Source organism: Cupressus sempervirens, chromosome 4, assembly GCF_028749045.1.
Source record: "Cupressus sempervirens isolate cs-2001-9-10 chromosome 4, ASM2874904v1, whole genome shotgun sequence".
In the NCBI taxonomy this organism is placed as follows: domain Eukaryota; kingdom Viridiplantae; phylum Streptophyta; class Pinopsida; order Cupressales; family Cupressaceae; genus Cupressus; species Cupressus sempervirens.
The window spans coordinates 828,323,060-828,340,239 of NC_143121.1; the positions used below are offsets into that span (position 1 = coordinate 828,323,060).

The 17,180-nt window shown below is 33.8% G+C and overlaps 2 pseudogenes; one reads left to right on the plus strand and one right to left on the minus strand.

Annotated features, from left to right (window-relative positions):
* Positions 1 to 11,273: 11,273 nt before the first annotated feature.
* LOC149563950 (aspartic proteinase nepenthesin-1-like) lies at positions 11,274 to 12,751 on the minus strand (annotated as a pseudogene).
* Positions 12,752 to 13,959: 1,208 nt separating this feature from the next.
* LOC149563951 (F-box/kelch-repeat protein At5g43190-like) lies at positions 13,960 to 14,790 on the plus strand (annotated as a pseudogene).
* The last annotated feature ends 2,390 nt before the right edge of the window (positions 14,791 to 17,180 follow it).

The window sequence follows — 17,180 nt, forward strand, 5'->3', positions numbered from 1 at the left end:
ATGCAGGTGCTCGTCCATTGAGCTAGCACCTTTTAAAATAAGGAAAATTAATAGTCTAACGTTTTGCAAATAAGAGATACAAGAAGGGAGCAAGACAGATTAATTCACTAAGTAGGAACATTGGTGGTGAGTTGAGACTTACATATGGATAGAGACGGTGATGGGTTTTGGCAGGTTCAAATCTCACACTCAAGCTTGCTAGCTCATCACACAGATGTTGAAACAAATTAAATGGATCTAAAACTCGTTTTAATTGTAAACTATAAGACATGGTTACAAATGTTGATTAAAAGCTTTTGATAGTTTCAAAAAATTGAATTCTAATTTAAAAACTTTTACATGTTCTCTACATGTGCTACCTTGAGGCTTTGAAAATGGGTATGCACATACAACAACAGAGACAGATTTTAGCTACAGCTGACCTGGTACCCATGTACACCTAATGTGGAAGTAAACACAGGCATGCCAACTAATTTTCATCACCACTTATGCCAAGACTAAAAGCCTTTAAAAGTAACTAACTTATTAATCAATTTTAAATCACTGCATTCCAAGAAGACCATTAAACTCCAATTCTAAACACGACAATACACATCAAGTAGAAGTTGAATCACCCTAGGGAAGATGAATGGAAGAAAAAAAATTTAAAACTTTAAAAAAAGCCAAATCTAGTGTAATAGAATAGGGAAGTACATTGGAAATTAGAGACATTGTTGTGAACAAGAAGGAGAAGTGGGGTTGTGGGGCAATGACAGGGAGATGTGAAGAGGAAGAAAATAGCTAAGAAGGGTGCAGTAAGAGGGACAAGAGCCCGGTGTCTGTGGACTAATAAGTGTGTGGGAATATCAAAATAGAGGAAGCAGAAAGGAAGCAAAATGCATACCAAAAAAGAAAAACCAAATTCCAAACAACTGCAAGAGAGTATTGATTTATTTAAGTTAATGTTGGGCACAAAGACTATTGAGCTGGAAGAGGAGACATTCCTGGCCACTAAGGCTTGACATAACCTTGAAAGCTGGTTGATGTGGTTTACATAACCTTGAAAGCTGGTTGATGTGGTTTATGTGGTTTGATGGAAGGATTGTGATACTTGACACTATTTTTCTAGATAGATCAGAATAAGCTTGGGTCAGTGCTATTCCTCTTTGATTGGGAATGCCATGAGGAATACTTATCACATCTTCCCTTAAGAAATGATGGTCTCTCATGTAATGAGAAGCCCCATGGTCAAAATTTAAGTATTCCATTTAAATAGAAATATATGAGAAAAGAATAGACTCGCTGAAAGAAATGTTGGAAGATTAAGGACTTGTTGGTTTTTCCCACATTCTAAAAAAAAAGTTAAGTGGAAAGAAAATTTGAACTTATTTGCATAAGAAACCATGGCAAGTCAAGGTCCTCCCTAAATGATATACACGTTACTTAAACGGTTAAACCTTGTAAAGTCTAGTTGGCAACTGTAAGTTTTTAAACATTAAACTAAACTTCCCCTTCTTTATTGACCAACCACTAGTTACAAAAACAACAGGAAAGGTCAAAGAACCATACAATGTCATTTGAGATGTGTCTCGTAGTTTATTAATGTGATAAATCTGTAAGAGGTTCTGCTTATAACCACCTGTACCATGTTCTTCCCTCAACATATTAAAGCCAAGTCACAAGAAGTATAATCACAATAATAAGAGAGATATATCTTGAAATGTAGAATAGAAGCACCATTCCCAACTGAAAAAATAAAAAAGCTAAATAGCTCACTTAACGACCAAACTTTGTGTCAAGAGTTTGTCTTACCATTGGCTTCAAAAACATGGTATTCATGCTTTCAATAATGATTATGACACAAAAAATATGAATGGGAAGTAACTAAAATGCATAAATTTTTTGTTGATCAAATGCTGCGATCTGCAGTAAAATACAAGCTCACCATGCTTAATTAACCAGGGTGGGCTGCTATCTAGTATACAGAGGTCTATCTAACGTGCAGAGGTAAGGCTTTTAAAAATCACTGGTCAATAAGATAACCAACCTTCCAGCAAATGGTGCAAACACGCTACTGCAGAATTTGTCTGCAGCCAAGCTTTAAACTTAGATATCCAAATAAAAAAAGCCATCATAGCAGCTAAAACTTAAAAAAGCATGAAAGTCAAGGAAGTAATCCCCATAGCTCAATTCAATACAACCAAAAATGTGCAAACGAAGTAGTCATCAATAATCATAAATAGTTACAAAACAATAAGGATGATTTTTGATGGTTTGAGTGTTAAAGTCACAGTTTTTTGGGCTTATTTCAGATTCTCTTAGCTGACTGTATAGGTTATGCTAAGCATACCAAGGCCGTTATGTTTCGTCTATTTTCTATGTATTTGTACTCTGAGTTTAGGAAATATGCTGTCCGATCACAATTTGATTCCTAATCTGAGCTTGCTATTTTGGAAATGAATGTTTGATTCCATTTTCTTTTAGAATGTCTTCCACTCAACACTCTTGTGTCATAATTTTGTGGACAATGTGTCAGTCCAAGTATTCTCTTGTGTCATGCTTTTGTGGACAATACATTGATCCAAGCATTCTATGCTCATTCTTTTGGCAAGTGTAGCTTCTTTAATATTAGGTCCAAATCTTTCTTAGGGATTGATGTCTTTCCTACCTCATCTTCAAAAAATTGTGTCACTTTAAGATGTCCTTACTAATAAAATAGCATATCTATGCCAATTTTTAAAACAGATACTTGACTAATAGCATAATATCAAGTCGATGTTTCTTTTTAGAATGAAGTATTTTCTTTATCTTTCTTTCTACTTGGTTTTGATATCATTCCCTCTACACAAGAAGCAGAGGATTCACAACAATGAAATAAGCTTCCCTAACTATGACAAGATGGGCTGGCCAATGATAACATGCAATCGGCCTACCATGTTTAACTGTCATGCAAATAAGCCTGAAGAACATCAGTACATATCAGCAGTGACCTATTAAGTTGTTTTAGGACCAGCAAATGCATTTTTCAAGTAAAAGAGTATAAAATTTTTTACACTTCTTTTGAAACTTTTGAACATGATTTCCCTGCGAAAGAACATGGTTTTTCCAGCATATGGGGTAACCATATCAACAGGGTCATACCTTGGTTTAACTACATGGGCTCCTATTCTCTCCTATTTTTTCCTACAATGGGACCCCAAAGACATGGATCCAAGGGGTTTCTAGATTCCTCTATCAATATATATTAAGAGAAGAAAAGAAATCTAGCCTTTATGGATTCATCATAAATCATAATATGATCATCTACAAGGAAAGGCCTCTAAGTTGCATCTTTCTCTGTTTTTCTAGAATTTAAAATTTGCCTTCTTTATTAACAAATGATTATATTGTAAAAACCTCTTAGCAATATCACAATTTGACTTTCTGTGGAAAAATCATCCTCATTATCAATGATTACGTTCTTGTAATTCAATTGACATGTATTTTCTTCTCCTTTGCACAGGTTCCCAGGATCTTCTTTTTACTTACAAGAATCATTTATTTTCTTTAGTTTATTATGTGCTATTACTTTAAAAGCTTCTGTTGATCTTGATGGAGCACATTTTTTTACAAAATAAGAGCTCCCATCCAAAAATTGGACATTAAGCATGGAAAAATCATCAGATGCAGAAATAATTCATGAAGTTCAGGATGCAGATGCATCATAGGGACATCTTAAGAAGTCTAGGAATGGAATTAAAGATAATGCATAAAACATTGAACTTTAAATTGGAGGAAAAGTTGTCTTGTAGGTACTTGTGATAACAAGTACAATGAGGGAAGACTTAACAACGATCATGGCTATAGTGTTGTTTAAAATCACATGGTTATTGCACCTGTTAATGGAAGCTTAGGGACATACCAGTTCAGTTGTATTTATGGGTAAGGACAAATGGAATTGGTAGGGCCTCTGATGGAAATTGTAATATCACAGAAATAGGAATCTCACATATTGTAAATAAATATTATTTTATGTGTTAAGCTTCAGGTCTCAGACAATAGGAGTATTCAACATAATTGACCTGTAAGTATATGTACGCTCTTCCCGTAAGTATATGTGCACTCTTGTGAAGAGAAACGAGCCTGTATATGACATGTTGAGTCAAGAAGGCATGAAGAGGAAATCAAGAACAGTCGCAGAAACATATTCATAGGCTGGCAGTAGTATAACAGATCCATTAATGTGACGCTCTATATGCAATGAACAGTTTAGCAAAGGACAACTCCATTGATGTCTACCAACTACAACACTCAGAAGCCCATGCCAATGGAAGAGTTATATCTTTGTCAAACATACAAGCTTTAGTCATTATCATAATCCACAAGCCAATATGCTTAGAACTATATATTCATCAAATCAACCCCTAAAGAAGTCCAATAAAGTTTTCTGAGTCACTTTGATATGTGTGGAAATGAGAGAATCCAGCCCACGTGAAAGCCCTTCCAATGTAAACAAATCTACAGAATAATCAATCAGAAGATGAAGACCATGTGCTAGTGAAAATAATCAATAAACAAAGAATTGGGAAGCAAAGAAGTTGTCTTGGAAATGCCAGAAGAGGATGCTGAGTGCTTGACGACAATGAAGAATATTGAGACGGTCAGACCAAAGGATGGTGAAAGTCCATAAGAAAAACCCAATACAAACCCACAAGAAGATCAATGCCACCAGTAAGAGTGCTGGAACACTCAATAGATGGCTACAAGAAGGCATGCCTAGCTACAGGAAATGATATTTGTTACAAACTTCATAGGCACACCAAGACAAGAGATACACAGGAAGAATCAAATTTACGGCAACCATATATAATAAATTATCAAAAAATACACATCGATGATATAATGTTTATCAGGGATGATAATATTAAAGAAATAGTAAAAACTCTACAAGTTCTACCCTACATATCGTATATAATTGTATAAATTAAAGTATCTTACTATCTTCTAGCTCAATGTGTTTATATAAATACTATTTTGTATATCTTCCTCATATATCATTTTGGATGCACTTTCCCTAAATGCCCATATAATAATTTTGAATCACAAGAAATGACATTTATGTTGTAATTTGTTTCCTTGTTTCAGTTCCATTAATCTTGTGCAATGGATATTTATCATTCTTCCATTTCACATGATGTTGTAGTGTTAATACAAAATAGTTGCAGAAACACTAATTTCATAACATGAAAAAAAAATTGAGATCCAAAAAAAAATTTGAAGAAAAGTTCAAAATATTCATGCCGATTTACCAGTCTTTCTCAATAAATTCTACCAATTGTAAGTTTATAGCCCACTTGGAACTGCATCATTTAAGGACATAATGATAAGTATAGTAAGATTGGATGAACTCACCGTTCTCCTGCATAAGTCATTAAGTTTTTAACCTCCGATGACTCTTCCAGAACTTCAGCCTTCTCCCAATAAGAATCCCTAACAAATAAATAACATTTTAGAGAAATATAACATAAGGATTCAGTTCATACAAGAACACCTTAAAATAATCTCCTTTCAACTAAGCTTCTAATAAACATCCCCTATGAAATATTTAAAACCAAAAAATATTTAATGGTAGTCATACATCATGCTTACCTTTTTATCTTGCTTGTTAACTAAGACATAACATCAAAAAAATGTCATCATCTTTCTTTTATAGGAATCTTACACTGGAACCTTCTTGTAGTCGAGATGTTGTTTTCTGAAAAAGCTCTAAACATAAATAGATAGAACATGAAGAGTGCACTAGAATATAGAATCTGGTCCAGACTCTACCATAAGGTACCAAATTCCTAAATTTTTCTCATAATACCTACATTCAAAGAATTTGAATAATGCCCCTAAATTTTAAATTCTATCATGAAAATAAAAGATTTGTTATAAAACCCCTCTTAAGTCCATTCTACAAAGACTAAACATAACTTGGGAAATAGGATCAGTCAATCCTAAATTTTGGCTGATTTAAAAGCTGTTAGGATGGCTTGTTTGAACATTTATCTAAAAAAAAATATTCTAGCTCAATATGGCCTTATTATCATGGTGAGATGTAGTATATGAAATCTGAACATGTTTCCACCTTCCCACGAGCGTGGCCTTAATGGCTGCGTGATAGATTCCTTGGGCCCTCAAGTCAAGTTCAGGAAAACATCTAGCATATTATAAAATCCCCCCAGCTGAACTACACTAAGCTGTCCAAGAACTTTGATGTGCTCAAGATTTTCTCCCTCTAAAACATTAATCTCACCCATGAGACTATTTAATTGAAGTAATCCATAAACATTTCAGACGAGATAAAATTTAGGTGTGAAATGTATCCTTAGACAAACCGATGAAGGGGTGCGAGAATTCATAGCAGAAATTTCCAGTCTTGGTTGGCTTCAACATTGAAGTATTGTGCAGATCAGAGGCTTCTGTAGGCGGCAGAAGCAGCTCTTCATAGTTTATGACTACGAATGGGAGCCTGGACGAGATGATATTCGGAAAGCCAAAGAAGATGCTAAAGTGGGATCAAAGGTACAGAGTGATCAGAGATGATGTTGTGGGGCTGTTGTATCTTCATGAAGAGTTGGAGCAATGCGTAGTTTACAGAGACATCAAGTCCAGCATTGTTTTTCTAGACTCGGAATTGAATGGGAAGTTAGGGGACTTTGGGCTTGCCCAGTTCTACAAGCATAACCAAAGCTTACACACATCTCGTGTGGTAGTAACACTAGATTGTTGAACCAAAGTTCGTACAGACAGGGAATGTTCAAGAAAAGAAAAGAAAAGACTCACCCTTTGAACTACATTCAAGCCTTGGGAATAAATGATAGATATGTTGGCTATTTCTCATAGAGAAACTCTAGGGGAACAACTCCAAAATTGTATACATCAGATTTTTCTATCACTCACCTGCTTTGAAGGTATTCTATTATTTCACACATAGAGGAACCAAGGTATATTAGAATCTCCTAAATTATTGTGAATCGCTACTCATCAAAGATGGGTGTTTTGAATTACTAATAGTGTTGAATTTAAAGCAGATGAGAGATAAATTTGGAATTAGTTCTGCCGATAAATCTAAATCCCCATAGAAATTTTGGGATGGTTCTTGTGGGTTTCCTAGTGAGAGTCCTCATGCACAGAGAATCTTGCAAGCTGAAAAAAAACAGAGGAAACAAAAGAAAAATTGGTACTTTACAGAGTAAAATCTTTTGGAATCACAATTAAGTCAAGGAAATGACAGATTTATACATTTTGAGCATTTGGGAACATATCAAAGAGGTTTGATTGACATTTTATTCTTGGCAGACTGCTTTCCTCAGAAAATATTTCTGGGCATGGCTGGGTACTTGTTTTAGAGTTCTGGTTGAAACAAAAATTTTGGAAATCCCTCTCCAATCACAGAGCACAAGCTAGTCTTCCAACACAACACAAACAAACTATAAATCATGATTTATGCATGGATAAGATTTGATCTTATTCTACTCCTCTCATTTTTGCATGGGTGGAGACAACATGCCAAACAATACTAAGGTATGTTGTAAGGTTTTTCATTTCGTTAATTCTTTCCTAGTTTATTTCCTTTTTTACTGGTAGATAACTAAATATTCCACCTGTCTACACCATTGCTAAGTTACCGGTACTTCTGAAAAAAATTTCCAAATGCTGGTACAGTACATATCCGAATCGAATACATTGAAAAATCACTGTGGAATCGGATAGGATTCAATTTTTCAAACCTGGAAATGTATGTGACTTTTGCAATAGGTATCCAAACAATTTTATGCTGATTTGGCGATTTTATTTCGAATTTGAATGTTGACGTGGCGGAATCTCTCAAGGCAAGGCTCTCCTCTTTCATTTCTTTCCACCACAAACACAAACCCTCCCAAATGGAAACAGAAATGCCTGCAGACCACAGTTTCAAATCCACTGCAAGTGCAGACGTTCGTCTTCAGGTAAACCTGTGCCTAAGGTAGCAACCTGTGAGAGCCAGCTGCATTGATGGAGGAACCTGCAGCCATTGGCTATGATTGAAATTTTTATTAAAGTTTAAAAAAACTTAGGTTATGAGGATATTTCGTATGGTTTACGTTTTTTTAAAATTTAATTAGTATTAAACTAAAAAGTACTTAGTAAATAGATGTTACCAGAATAGTTTTTGGGATGATACTTAAATAGTAAAAACATGATTAAACTTAAGGATAATAGTTACACTTTAAAAAATATATAGAATAGTATTATTAAACTTTAAAATGATAATAATTATAGCATTAAATTTTAAAATAATAATTTTTTTATTAGAGTGATAATAGTATTGAATTCAAAAATATTACATATATTTATAATAGTAGTGTGTATATTATGTTATAAGTTCTTAAAGTTTCTAAAACATTTAAAGTCTAACTTGTAAATCATTTTGGCGAGTAAATGGCAGCAGCAGTGATAATCAGGGCTTTCAAGGTACAGGATCAATTTATGAAGAAGAACCTAGACCTGATTGACAAAAACACAAGTCAATTTTTCCATAGTTTTGCATCTAATGAATGATTGATTCATCGTTTAGAGGTATTAAGTGCTATAGTATGGGGGTTGAATAAGCTATGCGTCCTATTCTTCAAGGCCTAATAATCGTTAAGATTGAATTTTAATAGTAACATTTATGGCTCAAATGATTGATCTTCAGAATATATATGGAATAGTTAACAACTGATTGTATAATGATGGAATGGTAATGTTTATTCATATGGTGATAGTTGAATCAATATTTGTAACCTAACAAAGAATGGTACACTTGATCTATTTGAGGAATTTTTTTATGCAAGGAACTAAAGATCCCATCAATATTTAATCCCATACCAATTTTTAAATATAAAAGAGGCTTTGCAAGAAGACAATTACCAATCTATCAACAAGAAATTAGCTGGCATTTACCAATCAACTAGTACTCTACATGCTACCTATTCAAGCTTAGGTTAATGTTTTATTTCATAAAAAATGATAATGTATGATCAAATAGAAAAAAAGAGTACCTGGTCTGCCATTTGGTATGGACGCCAACACAGTATCTTAATAGATAGCTACAAAGAAGAGTGTATGCATGTCAATTATGATCATTACATAAATAGGCATTAAAATATATAAAATACATGAACCATTACAAATTAGCACTCATCCAAAATAGTGGAAGAGTGATTTTTATGTGCAAAACCTTCAATTTCAGCTTTATCACAGCCCGGCAAAAACCAGACACTAGTCAGCAAGAGAGATTTGATTTTTATAGTCAAAATTATTCCTTAGTTTTTGGATTCAAGTTCTAAACAAAATTTTACCTACTCAAAACTTGTCATTTATGGAATGTCAAAGTGTTCTCTTTCTATGTCAAAAAGTAGATATCCAACTCGGTAGATCAGATACAAAAAGCTACATGTGCGGAAGATAAAATTTCATTAATTATGGCTCCGGAAGGTTGGAAGTTCTCCTCTTTCTATGTAAGAAAGTAGATATCCAACTCAGTAGATCAGATACAAAATGCTGCATGTACTAAAGTTAAAATTATAGGATAAGCTACTATACAACATCTTTGTTTGAAGAAAGAATATTTAACTATCAGCTATTATACAACATTTACAATATTGACTGTAATCTATTGTAATAACTTGGTAGAAGTAACATGGGAGAAGTGAATTCAAACATACGGAGATAGAGAACTGAGATCGGGGGTAGAGTTCGGGAATCATAGATTAATTTATGTATTTTAGTTTCGAAGATCTAAACAAGTGGATGACATTCAAATAATTATCCCCTTCCTATTCTAGCAGATAAAAACATTGAATGGGGAATGAGTATTTGGTAGAGGAAGAAAATAAAAATAAAATTGATAATATACAAACTTGTCAAGTAACCAAATTTATATGCTTACCACTATTGCAAAAGATCGTAGTGGTAAACATACGAGGAATTCATTGATGATAAAGGAATATATTGGTTAAGGGGAAAAAACAACACTGGTCTACAATGTGGTCTATATCAGGAACAATCAATCCAAAGCATCACCCTATAATCTAACTCATCTAACAAGCAATCCAATGCAACATCTTCTTATCTAGTGAACAAACAGACCCAGAAAGAAGGCTGGGCCATAGCGACTATAGAATATCATTTCCTTGAGAACATATAAACATCTTCTAGTATAGAACACAAATTCTAGGCCAGGATACATATAATAAATCTAAATATAGATATGTTGAATATAATCGAGCTGAATCGTCGAGGAGTCTACACTTAATGTGATTCAATTCTAGTGGAAAATCTTCATCATAGATATCTGTAACAGAATGGAGGAAAAGAATGGGATAGTCAGTGCCCAAAACAATGAAAACATGAATAGAGAGGGTAAATGAATAATACTAGTTGATATTGGGATTAGACATTTGCATTCGATTGGGAAAGATAAGTTTGTGGACCATAGTATGAGTACCAACACATATATATGGAACCCATGCCTGATAATATATTAGTAAACTCCTACGGCTCCAAAAAAATTACCCACATGACTATCAATGGAAATGATATCATATAAAAGACAATTACAAGGTAAATTATTCATATCAAGGACATATGAAAGGAGAGAAACTCAGTCAGCACTAATCTCAAAGGTAGTCATAAAGGGATGCACACATCAGCAACCACAACACAAATTAGTACCCAAAATTTGGGGTCAATATTGAAGTCATCTATTATTATCTGAACATGGACTAATTGAGAGCAAGCAGTGATTAAGAAGCTACCAATAGACATTGTGTATGAGGGAAGTTCTAATCAGCAGCAAGGAACAAGTACAGTCAGCAATTAGAGATATGTGCAAGATAATCATAGAGTAATGTAAACATCATCAGTGGTGACTAGAAGCTATAAACATAAGTAAGATATAGAGAGTTGATCTAAGATAACATGTACATCTATATTCATACACCAATATGCATTGGACATATCTATGGTTATTCTGCCTACATTAAATGGATATATGATCAATATTTAGTAATATAAGACATATGCATCAATATATTCTTCTAGGATCTAATTCATGAAAAAGACTGGAACAAGATGAATATGTATCCTATTCAATGCAAACATTTACAATCTGTTAGAGATTTTTGTGCAAGTTATAGAGTGAGAGAAGTTTTTTTTTTTTTTTGTTTAGACACATAACTAAGAAATTCACTCCACATTTAAGGAATCTCTAGAACACGACATTACACAAATCCATGCTAAATTATTTAGTGGCTATCACAAATGGAGGGAGAAAAGGACAAGGTGTTTTCACAAAGCTCATAAAGAATATGGAAGTTTTGTTATTGAACTTTCCCAAACATAGGGAGGCCAGTGCTTGGCAACATCACAAGGTAGACAACACCACTGGTATCGTGAATCAAGTAATTCTCCTTTGGTAAAACATAATCAGGTCCTTTTAAATGGAAAGTAACACTTAGAAATTTTGTAGTGGCAGTTGCAGAAGTATAGCATAGGTCCAATCCAATAGAAGACCCATCATCCCATGCAAGCTTAACTGCAGGCTCCAGTCCTTTCTTCAAAACATCATAAATACTCTGCTCCAAATAAATGATTGTTCCAGAGTCTATGATAATTCCACCAAACCCAATCAGCCTGAAAAGTAAAGGCATCGGAAGGGATATCCAATAGCTTTGATCCTATGCTTACTACTTTCAAGGAAGGATAATAGAAGGTTTTTCATGAACTACTTTTGAGTAGAGTAGTGCCTACAGACTAGATACTAAGCCCCACACTTGTCCATAAGATCAAAGGGATTTATTTGGAAGGAGGTTCGTTAATTGACACTAGACAATAAGAAAATATATTTCCCACGGAGCTTCCAATCTGTGAAATGCATGAAAAGGGTCTCTCGCGAAATCTTTAAGGCCACCTCCTCGAGAAAACCCACTTCCTTTGTTATGTAGGCCACATCCAAATGCAATATTGAGAATCTTTTGAGAAGAAAGGGTGAATGACTCATATGAAAGGATGCCCTAAGTGGAAGAATAGTCACCATAAGTGTATAGATATTCACATTGGGATTTTGGGAAGATGGATGATGGAAGAGCGTCTTTCATAGAGAACTTGAACAAGGGATTGTATGATAAATCTGTGTATTAACTTTCATTCTCAACGGAAGACTCACAATTTTCCTGCGCAATATAAAACTGAGCCTCTTATTATGAACTGATGATTCACAATCTACCTAAACAATATCAACTAATACTTAAAATACTGTCTTGCAATCTCAATCTGAATTATATGTATAATCTATAAATTTGGAAATTTCTTTAACTGACCAAAAGAAACTTCACAGAATAATCCTTTTAACATTTCTATTCTGTTTTGTCTAACTCGAACAAATTTAACATTCAAAAATCACAGAAACATGATACCTATATTTCTGACCGTAGTTGCAACACCATAGCTTTGAAACTGTCAAATGTTTAACATAAATGATCTCTTTTATTTAGCATCTCTTGGACTTTTTATGTTTCATGTAGTTTTCTAACTCTTCTTCAATCAAGAGATTAAATATTTGTTAGAGAAAGTTACAGTTATACCATCATATACATGCCAAAGCACTCAAATATATAGAGGCACTCAATACCTTTAACGAGGTTAATTCAGCTGTGATTATATTTACCAATTTCCAGTAACCAAAGATTTGGTTTTGCTTATTATTATTTGGAATTCCCGACATGGCCACTGTCTCTTGTATATTTGTTCTTTAACTAAAACTAATCTTGTCTTTGCACCATTTCAAGTGAGACACACAAAACTTATCATTTGGCCAGAGTTCATCATCTTGAAGAGAACATGATATAAGTGTTCAGTTGTGATACACAGAGTTGATCTCTGCACAACATGTCATCAATTCTACATTGTAGTTGGTTTTAAGTTTTAACTAATAGAGTTCCACGTAATGTGAACAACAAGTAGAGATAGAGATAGAGGAATTACTCCTTATCATTGACAGAGCAAGTTTAAGTTTCCATAGATGAGAAATTTGACAGATTTGAAAAGGAATGTCACCCGTGACACAGTTTACTGCCAAGTGTAAATCAATCAATTTTAAGAGATTTCATGACGTAGGAATGTAGTCTGATAAATTATTTTCTACAAGGTAAGGAAATACATTTTCGTGAGCATTCCTGGTTCAAATGGAATAGTACTTGTGAGATAGTACCCGTGAAATCTAATTTTCCTAATTTAATGAGAATAATCTAATATAGATATTTATGAGAATGTCTCATATAGGCACCTATCAAATAATTTAACATAGAGATTGTTCTATCTATTGTTCCTAGAATTTATTTTATTCCGAATGTATATATATGCTCACATTTGCATCTAAAAAGACTTGATTTACATAAATATATATAAACAACTTTCACATCCCTCCAATATAATTAAACAACAAAAATACCCCACACTTTAAACATATTAAAAAAATTTCAAAACTAATTATAAATCAGCATGTTGAGAACTTATTTCCACTCATAAAATCAATAAAGATTCACTAATTTGAACCTTGGCCATTAAATAGGGTCCACGAATATAGACAACAAGCCATAATCTATTTACTATTTCTTCTACATGTAGATCAAAATTCAATCATTTATGCTCTTTGATCTTTTCAAGATGGGGGCATAGATTACACAGACGTGATTGAATCAATTTTTTTTGCAGTCGGCTAAATGGTCAGTATATTGGAAAAATTAGGTTGGTTTGAATACTCTCTTAGATAGGATCAGAGCTCAACTTCTAGGTGACTCAATTCAAGCCATGAAATAAATACTGAATTTTCATTGGATGTAGGAAATTATTCCCAGTTGACCCAGAGTTCAGAGGAAACGAGTTCTTCTATGCTTCAAGCGTGGTGTGTATTGTCACATTGTGTGATCACCAATGATGGAAGAAAGAATTTGGAGCAATTTACGTGAGGATTTAATAGTTAAAACCCCTAAAAAGCTATCAATAGAATCATTTCTCTATCCTAGGTTTTTGTGCAAGAGATAGAATGTTCTTCTGTCACCGCCAAGCTTTCTTTCACTTTGTAGCAAAATATCACACATGCCCTGGTTGGTAATGCTGAAATGTCAGGATCACAGAATTTGTAGATAATTTTCTCAGTAAGTGGCACATCACATTCCTCTCATTTCTTCCTTTTACAACATAAGTTCTGGGGACCTCGGGTGGCTTATTGTGCTTGAAAACCCAATCCTGCCTTTCTAATTGCAATCCCCAAACAAAGATATGGAGAGAGCTTCCCTACACTTCATTTGAACGTACAACTGGAATTCTATTGCAATGGTGGCTAGAGAAGGTCTTCATGTATACAAGATTTTAGTTATATGCAAAGAGGGTCATGGACAAGGGTGGAAGCTACCACACCCACACCGTTGTCGGACTCACTTGTATGTAGTCATTTGGTAAGTTGCAGCAATCAACTTTATCTGGTTGGTGGAGTTGCAGATAATGGAATTTCAAGGATCATCTGGGTGTGGGTGCTGAATGAAAACAAAACAGAATGGAGGGAGGCCTAGAAGTTTCCAGAGATGATGTGCAATTAAAAATCCTTGCAATTTGCTACCATAATTATACCAAATATGCTACATAAGCCATGAAGACTAAATCTGCCTCTCCTATTTTACATCACCTCAAGTTCTTGTTTAAAAGTATCCATGCTAGACATGGCATTAGATGCCTAGATGTTCATCTATTCTTGAAGAAAATTAAGGTTGAAGCTTCAATTAGATTGATTTAATCAGAGATGAATTATATTTAAAAATTCATCTTGATTAATTAATTAATCATTGTTACCCTTGACTAATAATTATTAGACAATTAACATACACTCACGCACAGAAGAGACGTGATATTTCCAGTGCCTGTAAATAATTTAATATACCTATATTGACATCCTAACCCTGATGCATGCACAAACCATATAAATAATCTAGTATGCTTCTAATGCCATCAAAAAAGCCAATGCTGACTTTTTCATTGTTGCTGAAGTATATGCAAAATGAAACTCAAAGCCCTTGCACAAATGCTTCAACATCATCTAGCGGTAGCATTCACCTTACTTGTGGAGACATATTCACATGCAAAGCTTCAATTCAAGACCCCATAAAAGTAAAACTGGGGAAACTAATGTATCCAACTAGCAAAGTAACATAAATAACAATCAAAGACAGATCCAAATGCCCATGAAGTTGTCCTAAAATAGTGACATCTAAAGTAGAGGTTACCCCCAATTACAAATAAATGAAACCAAAATTTAAAAATTTAAAAAAAATCCTACAGACATTAAGGAATGCTACAATTAGAATGCTCAGAAGCTCCATTCATACATTTTGTGCACAAGCAGCAGTCAATTTAAGATGGAACTTACCAATTAAAACCCGACCATTGTTTCCCTTGTTTCTTATTTATGCTTATTTTTGTCATTTTTGTATCTTGTTTGATTTTAATATATACTGTTTAAGGGAAAGCATAGCCATTGAAGCAACATGTTGCACAACAACTTTCTTTGGCTATAGCTTCCTACGAGCTCATGACCCACTTTCCAATGCATAAGATGCTATTATTTAAGAGATTTTAATACTAGAGGATCAATCATTTTTATCTTTGTAAATGGCCTTTCACAATATGAGGTATACATTTTCTTTAATTTATGATAAATTCTATAGAAATTTAAAACCATCTTCCATACTAACAGTCTTGACATTCAAGACGTCCAATACTTAATATGGCTGAGAGTTGTCTATCAATGATTTTTGTATGTTATTGTAGGATATACATGGGGCAGTTAGAGAATAGATATGATAAATCTAGACGAAGACACAAGGAATTTCTATAGAAGGTTGATTAGCTACCTTTTTAAGACATGCATTCCCTCAAGCACTTTGTCATCCTTTAAAGATGAAAATCAATCAAGAATAAATTGATATTATCCAAACATGAGTATAATATTAAAAAATGTAGAGGTAGCAGAATATAATGACATTGACAAAAAGAAATTAGGTGGTAGATTATAATATTCTTGAATGTTATGAATGACATCTATATAGAGATCCACTTGGATAAATTCTAATCAAACATAACCTTAGATTAAAGAAAATAATAATTAAAAAAAATTCAAGATCAGATAGACTTGTATCTAGGAAATAGGATTGAATACAAATAATTTCACATGTTTATAACCATCAGGTTTAGAAAAGCTAGAAGACAGAACAAATATGCAATATAGTAAAAAGTAAATGAGCACCAAAACCATACCTGGCCTTATGGATCTTTTGCAGATTCTTCACACTTATCACTCTGTTCAATAGAACCAAGTTCTTTTCAGATTGTATCAAACAAGTAGCTGCAAGTTCTTTTACTTGATAGAAATCTATGGCCATGAGGTTCCTGAAGATCCAAACTATAGCATCAGATATTCATATTACAGAGAAGAAAGTGAAGCTAATGATGATAGTAGAGCTTTATTCATGTAATATAAACATCCCAAAATGTGGTTGTATTGCTTCAAAATTTTCGCTTTAAAATTTTGAATTGAAAGGCTTCTCTCAATTTTGTCTTGTGCGATGTATGCTCTATTGGTTATTCCTTGTTTTTGGTTGTAGAGTATATGATAAAATGTGAGCTAAGGCAATTATACCAACGAATACTTCTTTTGAAAATTAGAAAGGGTAAAAGTAGAGCCCTGCTGACATACCTGGCAAATGCGGAATCCAAAGCAATATCTGCATTTTGCATCCAAATGGGTTCCTAAAATGCAGATCAAAGGGTTTGTCAAAGGGGGTAATAGTTACCCAATTCTTAGAATACACCATTACGTAGAAAATCAATACCTCAACTATGTTGAACACAACCTCTCAGATGGTGGGCAGAGCCCTCCTCCCAACATGGACTTGTGCTTCCACATTCAATCTGTTGAAAAGAACTTAAATTTGGGGCAGCTCTTTCCCAACTATCAAAAAAAATTGACGATAAGAAAAGAAAAAGAAAAAGAGGGGGAAAAAAACAAGACTACTACCTATCAATTCTGGCTCTCATTCCACAAAGCAATTGGTCAGAGTCCTAACATTACATTGTGGGAACATCTAAACCTCCTTGTCCTC